Source organism: Telmatherina bonti, assembly GCF_933228915.1.
Source record: "Telmatherina bonti genome assembly, chromosome: 18".
Lineage (NCBI taxonomy): Eukaryota > Metazoa > Chordata > Actinopteri > Atheriniformes > Telmatherinidae > Telmatherina > Telmatherina bonti.
The window spans coordinates 31,862,191-31,874,736 of record NC_136616.1 but is presented as its reverse complement, the minus strand read 5'-3'; the positions used below and the strand labels follow the sequence as shown (position 1 = coordinate 31,874,736).

Genomic DNA, 12,546 nt, shown 5'->3' with positions numbered 1-12,546 from the left:
AAACTGCTCAGTTACATGAAGGTTCAAGTTAATAGTTTAACAGGAAAATCGTCACTCTTGTATTGATTTATAAATTTAAACAAATACAAAAGAGAAGCACAAAAATACTTCAATGTAGAGGCTTCCAACAGGACGTTGATTAATTATCTTTTTACACTGTTAACTGATCGTCGAAAGCAGCTGGTTTCGTACACATGCAGGGATTTCACATTTTATATAAGCCATGTCATTTATCTGTTTTTTTACTCTGTCTAATATCCAGCCTTCTCTTATTTATTCATATCTGAAACAGAGCATAAAGAAAATGTTCTACATACAACAAAATAACATGTAAGAATATAAGATTTTTTTCTCAAAACTAACTTAAACATAAAACTGACCTAATGTTTACATCTCAGTGTTTCAAATTACTTGTAAGTCAGTGGTTTCTCCCCCTTTATGTTCAAACAAACACAGCAAAAACCATAAACATGGAAAAGTCATTGTTTTCCTCTTTAACAAAAAGTTTAAAAAAAGAACAAAAAAATTTTTTAGACTTCATAATTATCTTTCATTACCAGGTAATGTGGTGCAAAAATAATCCACTATGGGGCAGGAGATGACCAGACAGTGTGCAACAGGGTTTTTTAGCAAAGTTTGGTTTAACCATAAAGTGATGTAAAATGTTAGTATAAGCACCAAATATGATGCATACGACATTAAAGTGTTTAATAAAACCAGAGTTAAGCTCACTATTCACATGTATGTGGTTTAATTTTGAAACAGGAATGGATCATTTGGGCTGCGGGGCTTCCCAGACAGTTTTATTCAAGAAATTAAATAATTTGTTAACTGCTGAGCCAACACATACAGAGGCAACTGGTCACCAGTCAACTGTAAAACCAACATACAGAGGCAACTGGTCACCAGTCAACTGTAAAACCAACACACAGAGGCAACTGGTCACCAGTCAACTGTAAAACCAACATACAGAGGCAACTGGTCACCAGTCAACTGTAAAACCAACACACAGAGGTAACTGGTCACCAGTCAACTACAGAGCCAACACACAGAGGCAACTGGTCACCAGTCATCTGCAGAGCCAACACACTTAGACAACTGGTCACCAGTCAGCTACAGAGCCAACATACAGAGGCAACTGGTCACCAGTCAACTGTAAAACCAACATACAGAGGCAACTTGTCACCAGTCAACTGTAAAACCAACATACAGAGACAACTTGTCACCAGTCAACTGTAAAACCAACATACAGAGGCAACTTGTCACCAGTCAACTGTAAAATCAACACACAGAGGTAACTGGTCACCAGTCAACTACAGAGCCAACACACAGAGGCAACTGGTCACCAGTCATCTGCAGAGCCAACACACTTAGACAACTGGTCACCAGTCAGCTACAGAGCCAACATACAGAGGCAACTGGTCATCAGTCAACTGTAAAACCAACACACAGAGGCAACTTGTCACCAGTCAACTGTAAAACCAACATACAGAGGCAACTTGTCACCAGTCAACTGTAAAACCAACACACAGAGGCAACTGGTCACCAGTCAACTGTAAAACCAACATACAGAGGCAACTTGTCACCAGTCAACTGTAAAACCAACATACAGAGGCAACTTGTCACCAGTCAACTGTAAAACCAAACACACAGAGGCAACTGGTCACCAGTCATCTGCAGAGCCAACACATCAATCAACAAAACAACACTAAACAAAAGGCCTATAAGTCAACAGGACACACCTCAATGGTCCTCATCGATTTTTAGGATTCATGGAGGATTAATGGAGAACTTTCTACACAGATCAGACCGCGTGCATCAGGTAACACAATAAAACTGTGAAAATCATACGAGAAAAATAATAAAGTTAAACTTACTTTAAGAAAAACTCAGTGGGAGTATGTGGAGGTAACGTGGACAGAATAAGAGTCCACAGTGAGGAACAACACAGGTGGAGATCTCAGGTTAATTGCTTCTTCATCTACAGGATTTTACATTGAACCAATAGTAAAGGACCGCCACCTAGCGGCGGTTCCAACACACTGCAGCCATTTACAATCACATTTTCTGTTATTAATTACAGGTTCATCTTTTAATCCATACTGGTTTTTTCCTCCCCAGATCTTCCATGATGGCCTGATCAACATAAGGATGTGTTTCAACTGAACGTCTCTGAGGCAGAATGAAGCTGAAGATGCAGAATTTTAGTGACCAGCAGGTAAATGAAAATGTCACCAGTGACATGTAGCCTATGTGTGTGTGTGTGTGTGTTCACACTGATGCAATTTAAAATAAATAAATCATCACGTTTATCTTTTTTCAAAAGACTTTAGGATGATGAAAGAGTCACAGATCAGAAGAGAAGACGACTGGATTTAGTCTCTATCAGAGAGGATAAGATGGCTCTGGAACAGTTTACTGTTCAGTAAAAGTTTTGCTTTAATTCTCAAACAAGCTGAAATGTTTTCCTGTTAGTTTAGTCTGCAACATGGATTATTGACGACTTCAGAATAAGAACAGACGAGAAAACGAAACTAAAATGAAGAGACCAGAAAGGGAGCAGGCACTGGTATAAACTTGTGTAACCCCGTTTCTGTTCCTGCAGCAGGGTTGACATGGGGAGGGGAAAAGGAAAAAAAAGGGTTTGTTTCCCAGGGGATCTTCATAATATGACAGATTAAAGGTTGAAGGAACCAGGTGCATCTGTTGTTAAAGGTAAGTAAGCCTTACTGACCCCGTTTGGATGGATAAACATCTATTTATTTATTTACTAGTCGTTTGCAAACTTTTATATGTTAAAAAATTATTTCTACCTTTTCATGCTTCCGTCTGATGTACATAAACACTTTGTAAACCACGTCGTGACACATTTTAGGGTAATAATTGTCCTTCTGCGTGTTTATTTTTTATTTTATTTATAGCTTCAATTATTTTACAGAGTTTATCACAATCTAAAAAACAGAAACAACTAAAGACAATTAGACGTAAAGAGACATGGGGCATTAATGGAAAGAGAGAATTACTTAAGAAAAAGTTTCTGCGTGTTTGTGACGTGACAGAGGACGGACTGTTTCTGTGCTTTTCAGCCATGTTACACTGCGTGGACACATTTTCACGCCACGCAGCTTGAATCGTCAGTAAAGAAAAGCAAAACTGCGGGTTTAAACTGGGATACATTTCTGTATATTTCACAAACCGCAGTAACAGTGTGATGTCTGCTAAGTTTAGATCAGAAATGAGCATGAAGTTGTGGTTCAGATTCATCAGAGTAGCTTTTCTTTTCGGTGTGAATCTGTATGTTTTTACATGAAATGAACTCGGACTAAATGGTCTTTCCGTGGGAGAAATTGGTGGATTGGTTTATTCCACTTACTGTCAGGAAACACGAAGCGGAATAAATACATCTAGAGTGTGTTTCAGGGGAGGTTTTTACACGGTGAGATGTGGAAAAACTCCCGTGGCGCACAGAGAAAAAGAAAAGTTTCATTTCCGCATATTTCCACGATGATTTATGGGGGAGGTCCTTTTCTTTCTTTCTTTCTTTCTTTCTTTCTTTTTACTGTGGAATCAGACACGTGACATCTCCGCTAGAAGTCACGTGTCCACAAACTTTGTTTTTATTTGGGAACCGACGTGGAAAAGTCTGGTACGTGGAAATGATTGAACGTTTAAATAATTTCTTGTTTTTACAAAATTATAAACTGTTTATCGGGAGTAAAGAGACAACAATAACCCAAAATAAAATCATAATTTGTCAAATAATAAAACCAATGTGACTTCATTCGTAATTCTGTATGATGAATGAAAAGCATTGGAGTGTTCAGCTGAATGTGCTTTTAACCCTGTGATGTTTTAACCACTAAAAGTCCAGTTTATGTCCAGTCAGCTTTGACAGTTTTTATTCAGAATAAATGATCCAGGTGTGTTGAAGCAGGGAAACATCTAAAACATGGAGGTTTGAGCCAGAATTGGGAATTCTGTCTCTGAACATGACACCGTCATCTTATTAGGAAATATTTACGTCATATTTAACAGGTACGGGTATCAGCACCGGTATCGGCTCAATACCAAGCGTGTGTACTCGTTATTGGTGTTAATAACAGTCTACCGATACCACACTAGTCAAGCCAGGGCGGATGTGTTTGATGACATGTTTCGGACATGTTTTAAAAGAAATAAATGCCTTGAATCTGAAAATGTGACATTTTTTGTCTAAAACCTAGATCTTTGTTTCAAAACCACACATTTATAGTTGTATTTAGATAAAAATGCACCAAATCACAATAAAACTTGTTGAAACTGTTCGATCTGTAATGTTAGTATATTTGTATTGGGGAGGTAAGTTCAGAAAGGATGGGTCATTTATTACAACCTAGTGAAATATTACACAGTTATAACAGCAATAATAACCATAGTCACAATAATGTTCACATAAACAGATCTGGTATCGGCAGATGTTCAGATATCAGATCAGAACTCCCAGAAAGTGGATCGGTGCATCCCAGGATATAAGTGCTGTTGAAGCGCCGCCTTATGGTCGACATCAGTAATATTGACGTAGAAGGAAGATTTTCAAGACAAAGTCAGGTTAAGCTGCTATGATGTCACTGACATGACGTGTTCACCTGCAACCAGACCTGCAGCTCCGTTCAGCAGCTTCAGGCTTGGACACTTCAATTATCTTCATTTAGCTGACATAATGTCTGTAAAGTTGCAACAATTTCATGGTTATTTGTTTTAATCTCTAACTTCACAGAAGTTTACTAAACATATCAAACTGCATATTATTTGCTGGATATATTTATATTAATTACATCATGTTTCGGTTTTTATCTTAGAGATGAATGAGAAAATATTTGTTTTTCTGCAGCATCTTTAACTAGTTTCCTCATCAGCTGCACACCTTGTTGGGTGTTTTCAAGTCTGTTAAACTTTCTGTTCTTCATCCCACAGATTCACCACCACATGGTGGTAAACATGTCTGTTTACTTTCACTCACTGCAGCAGTGCTGAGTTCTGCTAAATATGAGGACGTGGTTAAAACGGTCCTGAGCCTAAAGCAGAAACACTTCTTCTTACATGTTGTTACTCATCACTAAACACTGTTTTCCCTGGTTTGGGCTGTAAGGTATTATTATGACTTTCTAATGGCGATTTACTCATTCTAGTTGTGGTGAGTCTCGTTCCACGACTTGTTTTTAGTCCCAGTTCATCTCTGCTTATGGAAATACAGCTGTAGAGATGATTGGTTTATTTGTTGATTTGAGTTTTTACTTTAATAGTAGGACATTCATTGAGGAAAAAAAGTAAGAGGAAAGGTTCAGATAGACAATATGTGTAAAAATAATAATATAAATGACAGTGCTGGGGAGGTTGGAAACCTATAAGGGCTTATCGAGAACCTCTCCATCATCTAAATACAAGAATAAATTAAGTAATTAATTAAACCAGATAAAGGAAAAACATACAATGAATCATTAAAACAAACAAGCATTAAATGTAAAAATATTACAAATAAAATAAATATAACAGTAAAACACAATTCAACATGATCCCACTGCTTTCAGAAGAACATCTATTTATCAGGTGTGAAAAGAGTCTTTGTGAGCAGAATGATGAAGAAATGTGATGAAACCAATCATTCTGTTTTACTTGCTGCTGCAGAAATGGCTGAGAGGAAGAGGAGAAGACATCTTTGCTCTTCGTCTTCGTTCTTTGACGAGCCAATCGGCTCCCCCGGTGAGCGGCTTGACAGGGAACGATGAAGAGGAACATCAACACTTCCGGTGGGGGTCCTGACTTACAGCCATCCCAACAGAAACATGGCGCTGTGAGGAATTATTCATCTGACAAAAACTAAAGCAGTTTTCTCTGATTTCATTTGATTATTTTCATCCTGAAAAGAAAGATAAGTTTTCAGTTTTGCAGATATCTGGACCAGAAATGCAAAACAATTTGTATGAACGACACAAAAGCAGATTTATTCCTTTTCTTTAGATCTCTTTCTGACTGGATCAAACCGTCCCACAGGAGGAACCGGCGTCCTGTTCTTCCTCTGCTGAACGGTGATGATGATATCAGTGAGATGTGAATGCTACTGGGTCTGACAACCTCGGACAAAACGAAAGAGAAGTTTGTAAAATTAAAAATGATGTTTTGGAAACGTCTGTGAAGAAGACTTTTCCTTCCTCACTCAGCGGTGATCCTGAACAGATTAATCCTTCTGAAAACCTCTGAGATCCAGATTGTTTAATCACATCTCCACTGCTGAGACGCTTCCTGTCTTCTCCAGAGTCTCCAGATTTTCCACAGTCGCCTTCAATTTAATTTAATTTAATTTAATTTAATTTAATTTAATTTAATTTAATTTAATTTAATTTAATTTAGTACAGTACAATTCAATTAAATTCAATTAAATTCAATTCCAATGCAAGTTAAGTCAATTAATTCAATTCATTTAATTTAGTCAAATTAAATTAAATTAAATTAAATGACTTTGCTTTGAATTTAATTTAATTTAATTTAATTTAATTGACTTAACTTGCATTGGAATTGAATTGAATTGAATTGTTTTGTATTAAATTAAATTAAATTAAATTAAATTAAATTAAATTACTTTGCTTTGAATTGCATTGATTACTTGTATGAGTACTTTAAGTCTGTTCTGGTCACTAAAGGAGCTCCAACTCGACATCTTGCTTCTGCCTCAACAGTGGCTTGAAGCAAAAATTTAACATATTCAAAGACAAAACAAAAATTAATTCTTGCACAAATGATCACTGTGGATTAATGATTTAATTTGACTTAATTCTTTTTCTTTGTTGTGACTTTTACGTTTTTCACTTCAATGCAGCCAAAATATGTTTTAATATAAGCCGACTGGCTTTACTGGAATTTATACTTTTTTATTTGGTTGTTTCAGGTGAAGATCGTCTTTTGAAAGCAAAGAAGACCCTAAAGAAGCAACGCTGAAGAAAGTTACTTTGACCAGACGGCGGGAGACCAAGAGTTCCCTCAGAGACATGATCAAAATGACTCAATGAAATCTCACAAGGAAATTTCATTTTTGCCATGGCAACAGGACAAGATGTGAATATAGGAGATCAATAATAAAATAATGACCACTGATATTTGCAGATATTGCACATATATAATTACAGGCTACATTAAATCAACAGAAATAAATGAATCAAGAATGAAAATAATGAATAAATATAAAATAAATATAAAATATAATAAAATATATTAAAGGAAAAATTTACCAAACCATGATTTGTTTTCTCTTTAATTTATAATTTTCTTTCCTGTATTATTTGTTTCATAATAATTTATAGAAATAAAAGTTATTTGTTTGGAGACACTGAAGAAAGAACTTTTTTTATACGCATCGTTTGTCCTTCATTCAGCATGAATGGAAATAACTAAACCTGGTCTTTCAACATGTCGTCTAAATATTGCAACTTAACCTGTCAGGCGTCATCTTTATTCTAACAAACATCCATTTTAATGAGTTTTAAAGTCGTTTGGTCCTTTTACAGTTGTGCTCATATGTATTCATATAGTTTCATTAAAGAAAAGGCTGAATTTACAAAAGTCACTCAAATAACTGGAGACTTAAAAAAGGAACAATAACTAAAAATTTGCAAAAATATAATTTAGTAATATAAGACACTGTTTTTTCTTTTCATTGAGTTGAAGAAAGAAAAAAAAAAGTATCCTGGTACAAATTATAGCACTTTTCTGTTGAACAGTGGGACAAAACACCTGTCAACAGGTGCAGAAGTCTGACTGAGAGGAACAGAAAACACCTGACTGGAGCGGAAACATTAAAGGATTGTTCAACTAAATATTACTTTATGACTGATGGACTATGTAATAAATGATCTTATTTGTTTGCTTTTAAAAAAACATTTCGATTGAACCAGAATTAGAAAATAATGTCATGATTTTCATATAATTTTTATTTATTATTACTTTCGTCAATTTCAGCTTATTTTACAGGCAGCTGTTTTTTTCCTTCTTTAATGAAAGGGGACAAATAAATATGTAGGTGCAGCAAATAAACCTTTTATTAACTAAAAGCATCCAAGTCCAGGAGAATCCATGGATGTGAATAATGTGCCTGGAAAATGAATTACATGCCAGAAAACAAGACAAGAACTCGATCTAAGACTAAACTGCATGTTTCTCCTTCACACCAGAAACCAACATTTCTTCCTTCATTGTTCCCTTAAAGGTGGAGTATGTAAGATTTACAATATTTTCCAAATAAATGAACTAATAAAATAACTACAATCATAATTAGATAGTTTTTTGAACATGTAGGTTCCAGTCTGTCCATATTTGATGTTTAATTAATGACAAATGACAAAAAGCACTTTTTTTCTTTTTACTGGTAGGCAAACATTCAAGAAGGGTTTTTGTCATTAATTAAACTTGTAATTTAATAACGCATCAAATATGGACAGACTGGAACCTACATGTTTAAATAAAACTAATTATGATTGTAGTTATTTTTTTAGTTAATTTATTTTGAAAATCTTGAAAATCTTACATGCTCCACCTTTAAACTGCGTTTCATTTGGAAAATAAAAATATAAAGATGCACAAAAATACCTGAGAATATATTGGAAATACATTTCCACAGAGATCCTGATCAAAATGACAGATATGATGTTAAAGATCTCTCCACTGACAAAGAAATAAAGAGAAGAAAAAAAGCAGCTGTCCTGAAAAGTCGGATAAAAAAGTTCTTCGTGGCATCTGAGTGTGACTCCATCAGGTGTGTGACAGGTAACAGGACTGCTCCTCCTCCTGGAGGAGGGAGGGAAACAATCCACCAGAACAGGAACAATATGCAAACTAAACTAAAAACCACAAACACAGCTGCTGTTTGAAACCGTTAGAGGTGTGTTTGGTAAACTGGAGCAAAGATGGAGGCAGCGCTGAACACCAGGAGGAAGAAGACAGACAGAGGAGGGAATCAGGATTAAATCAGTCTGAAAGGGGGAAGAAGACAGACAGAGGAGGGAATCAGGATTAAATCAGTCTGAAAGGGGGAAGAAGACAGAAACCCAACGAGAAACCGACAAAGAGAGAAAGAAAAACCAGATTTAACAGGATTAACATCCTGCACATCTCCAGAAGCTTCGCTGTTGATCAGGAAATGTCCCACAGACTTTTCTTTTCAGAGCAGATTTCTGAGTCAAACAGGATGATAAGCTAAAGGAAAAGAAAAGGTTTAGTTTAGTCCAATAAAAATCATCAAATCTGCAGATGACCAAATGCAAGTTGCGGACCTGCGTCACCAGAACGTGGTCCGGGTTAGTTTCACCTCCTCCAGACACACTCAGATACAAGTTATTATCTAGTAATAAACACATTTCTCTGTTATAAACAGGCTGCAAAAACATTTCAAACAGCCTTGATATTTTTTTACAATAATCATCACTTCGCTGATGTTTGCTTCAGCAAAGCAACCCAGAATGTGTCGCAGCCTGCAGGTTATTCCACCTAAACACAGATTCCTGGAGGTCACATCAGTGCAACACATGGGCAGGAATTTCACACATCTTCCTCATATTTTTATTTGTTTCATTCAAAGACACAAAAAAACAGGGAATAATTGGAGTGTATCCCAAACCTCATGGTGCCACATTTTGCGTTCCTCTCTCATGTTATCCACACCCTCCAAACCAATAATAATAATTATTATTATTATTGGTTTTTATAATATAGCATTCATCGGTGTCTTTCAGACCATCACCACATATAAGATTACAAAGCTTTTACTGTCGTTGCACAAGTTCAGACTGTAGGAACAACTGAACTCCAGAAAAGTGTCTCTTTTAGGTAAAAAGTAACAATAAGCAACAGAAAGAAGAGAAAATGAGAACACAGGTCGCATTTTGATGCTGGGAGATTTTTCATTGCAGTCGGGACATCAGAGAACATCTCTGACTCCACAACTGTTGCTTTATGATTCACATTGTGTGATTATGAGACGCAGACTCCTCCAATCAGAAAGCGGTTCAGTTCCGCCTCTTTATGAGAAAAGACAACGTGGGTCCAACCAGACAAAAGAAACTGAAGCACGAGGAGCGACTGGAGGAGCAATTTTCAAACACAGTAAGTTATTTGTTGCTGATAAAAAGAAAACAAAAATATTTTACAGTTGAATTTATTCTGTGGATTCTGATATTTATTCGTGGATGTGGCTCCGTTTTGTTCTATCCTCCATCTTTCTTTCTTTCATCACGTGCTGTCTCTGTTGAATTATTAAAACTGCTGGATCTACATATTTTTGATAAAAACATAAAAATAGATAACATTGATAACAGTAGTAAAGTGGTGAAGTTAACAGAAATCTTTTTCATCTTCATTTCTACAACTTTTTCTCACAAAGAAAAAAAAAAGCTGTTTCTTTGTGTCCCTGCAGTATTAAAAAAAAATGTGAAAATGTACTTATTTTTAAATCTTTTTTTCAGAAAAAAAAAAAATCAAAAGTGACTGACTGACTGTCAGAGCACTTTCCAGACACATCAGCTCGAGTGGATTCATGATAAATAACCTTGTTAAGGAAAACCAACAGCTTACAATGAATCTTTACTTCAATCCTCCATCCTGAGCTGCACGAGGAGACAGAAAGATAAAACTAAACAGGAAGATGTCAACATCTGAAAATATAATAAAATGATTAGCTTTTGTATCAACCCACAAATCTTTTGTCTAAAAACAACAAAGTGAGGTTAAAAATACTGTATTTACTGGCAAGTTCGTATGAGACTTTTGGTCTGGAAATGTAATCAGATGTCATATTTCTGGAGAACAGAGCAGGTTTTAGTCTGTTACTCCGTCAGAAAGGAGAACTTTGTTGTTCTGAAGGCTGCAAGAACAAGAAGTTTTTTTTTCTCTAGACGTGTTTTAACTCTGGTCAAGCCGCCTCTCCTTTTCACGGAGTCAAGTTCCTGCATTAAATCCGCTCCTGTTCTCAGTTTTGCGCTAAAGGCGCAGAGACCGCTGCGCACAAACTAGTTCCGGTTTACAAAATAAAGCGGTGAATTCTGAGATTTATTCACTAAAGATTCAAGCAGCTGAACGACATGAACCTTAAACTATCGAACTGTAATGCTGATATTTACACTAAATAAATGATTACAACATGAAGTTGTAATCATATATATATATATATATATATATATAAAAATATATATATATATATATATATATATACTACTTACATACCTATTTAGAGAGAGACATTTTCACCTCACTTCATGTTTTAATTCCTACATACATACTGATTAGGTGAAATAGAGACATTTTCACCTCATGTTTCAATCATTTAGTGTAAATATTAGCAGTACAGTTGTCATATCTATACATAAATATCTCTCTCTCTCTCTCTCTATCTATCTATCTATCTATCTATAAAGTTTTTGAGATAATGCAGCCTAAATATGCTTAGATGTCACGATGCAGTAAGGCTCAAAAAGCCATTCTTTGAATGCTTATAACTGGAAAATCTTCATAGGTGACACAGAAATTTCTCTGGATTCTGGTTAAGGAAGACATCAGTTGTTGCCACAGTAAAGAAAAAACAGTTTTACTTTACAGTTTTTGAGAAAAGGGAGCCTAAATATGCTGAGATGTCACTATACAGTTAGGGTCAAAAAGCATTTTTGGGCGTCTAGCTTGACTACATGAACGAGAAGCGGCTGGATGGACCGCAGTAGGTTACTTAGTCTGTTGTCCTTGTTAACTTCTGCCTGCCTTTGTCTTTAAACATGTGCAGTTTAAAAAACGTCCCCCTATTCTTTTGTTGTAATCCTAAACTCTGTTGTTTTCTGTTGGTGTTTACAGTAATGTTTTTTTATCTATTCCACTTGTCACCTTGGCCTGTTGGCTGTTTTCTTTGTTTCCATCGCAGACTGACATCTTGACCTTGTCATGCATTTTTGTTTTACTTTCCTATATTCTGCACACATCACTCATCATAAGCTCAGAGCTTTCTGACAGTAGGATCTGCTGGAACGGTTGTATGTTAACTTCAGTACTTTGTGCACTGAGCATGATGTACGTATGTCCTGATGTTGTCTGATGTTCTGTCCTCCAAATGATGCAGCTCTTCGTGCCGTTTAAACTGCTCCTCCTGAAAAAAGAAGGCGTTGAATTAAACAAATAGCTTTTCAGTGGAAAGTCAAATTTTACAGTAATATAATCCTCTTAAAAGCACCGCCAGCGATATTCTTTTAATATCAGTTTAATTAACATTTTAATTAACATTTAGGAATTAAGATACATCCTTCAAACTTTCTCTACTGAGTCAAAAACACATTTGTTGTTTTATCCTCTCCTGCCAACCACCCCCCCCACCACCACATTCCTCTCTGTTTTCAGCTAAATGTTGTTAAAGTCATTCAGTTTTAACGCTTATTTAATATTCAAGTAAAACTGCAGCCGTACAACTACTGCAGCAGAGCTGGACGATACCGGCAGTTTGTTACTGATGATGCCACGTAAATCCAGGGCAAGTATCGTCAATAC

At 35.9% G+C, this 12,546-nt stretch overlaps 1 long non-coding RNA gene across 2 annotated transcripts; it reads left to right on the top strand.

Moving 5' to 3' along the window:
• The first annotated feature begins 5,674 nt into the window (after positions 1-5,674).
• LOC306769514 lies at positions 5,675-7,257 on the top strand. Of its 2 annotated transcripts, none has more exons than XR_013771688.1 (3): positions 5,675-5,786; positions 5,998-6,065; positions 6,923-7,257. It is a non-coding gene; the product is annotated as an uncharacterized lncRNA (long non-coding RNA). The 2 variants fall into 2 exon arrangements; XR_013771689.1 differs by having other exon boundaries at positions 5,683-5,830.
• The last annotated feature ends 5,289 nt before the right edge of the window (positions 7,258-12,546 follow it).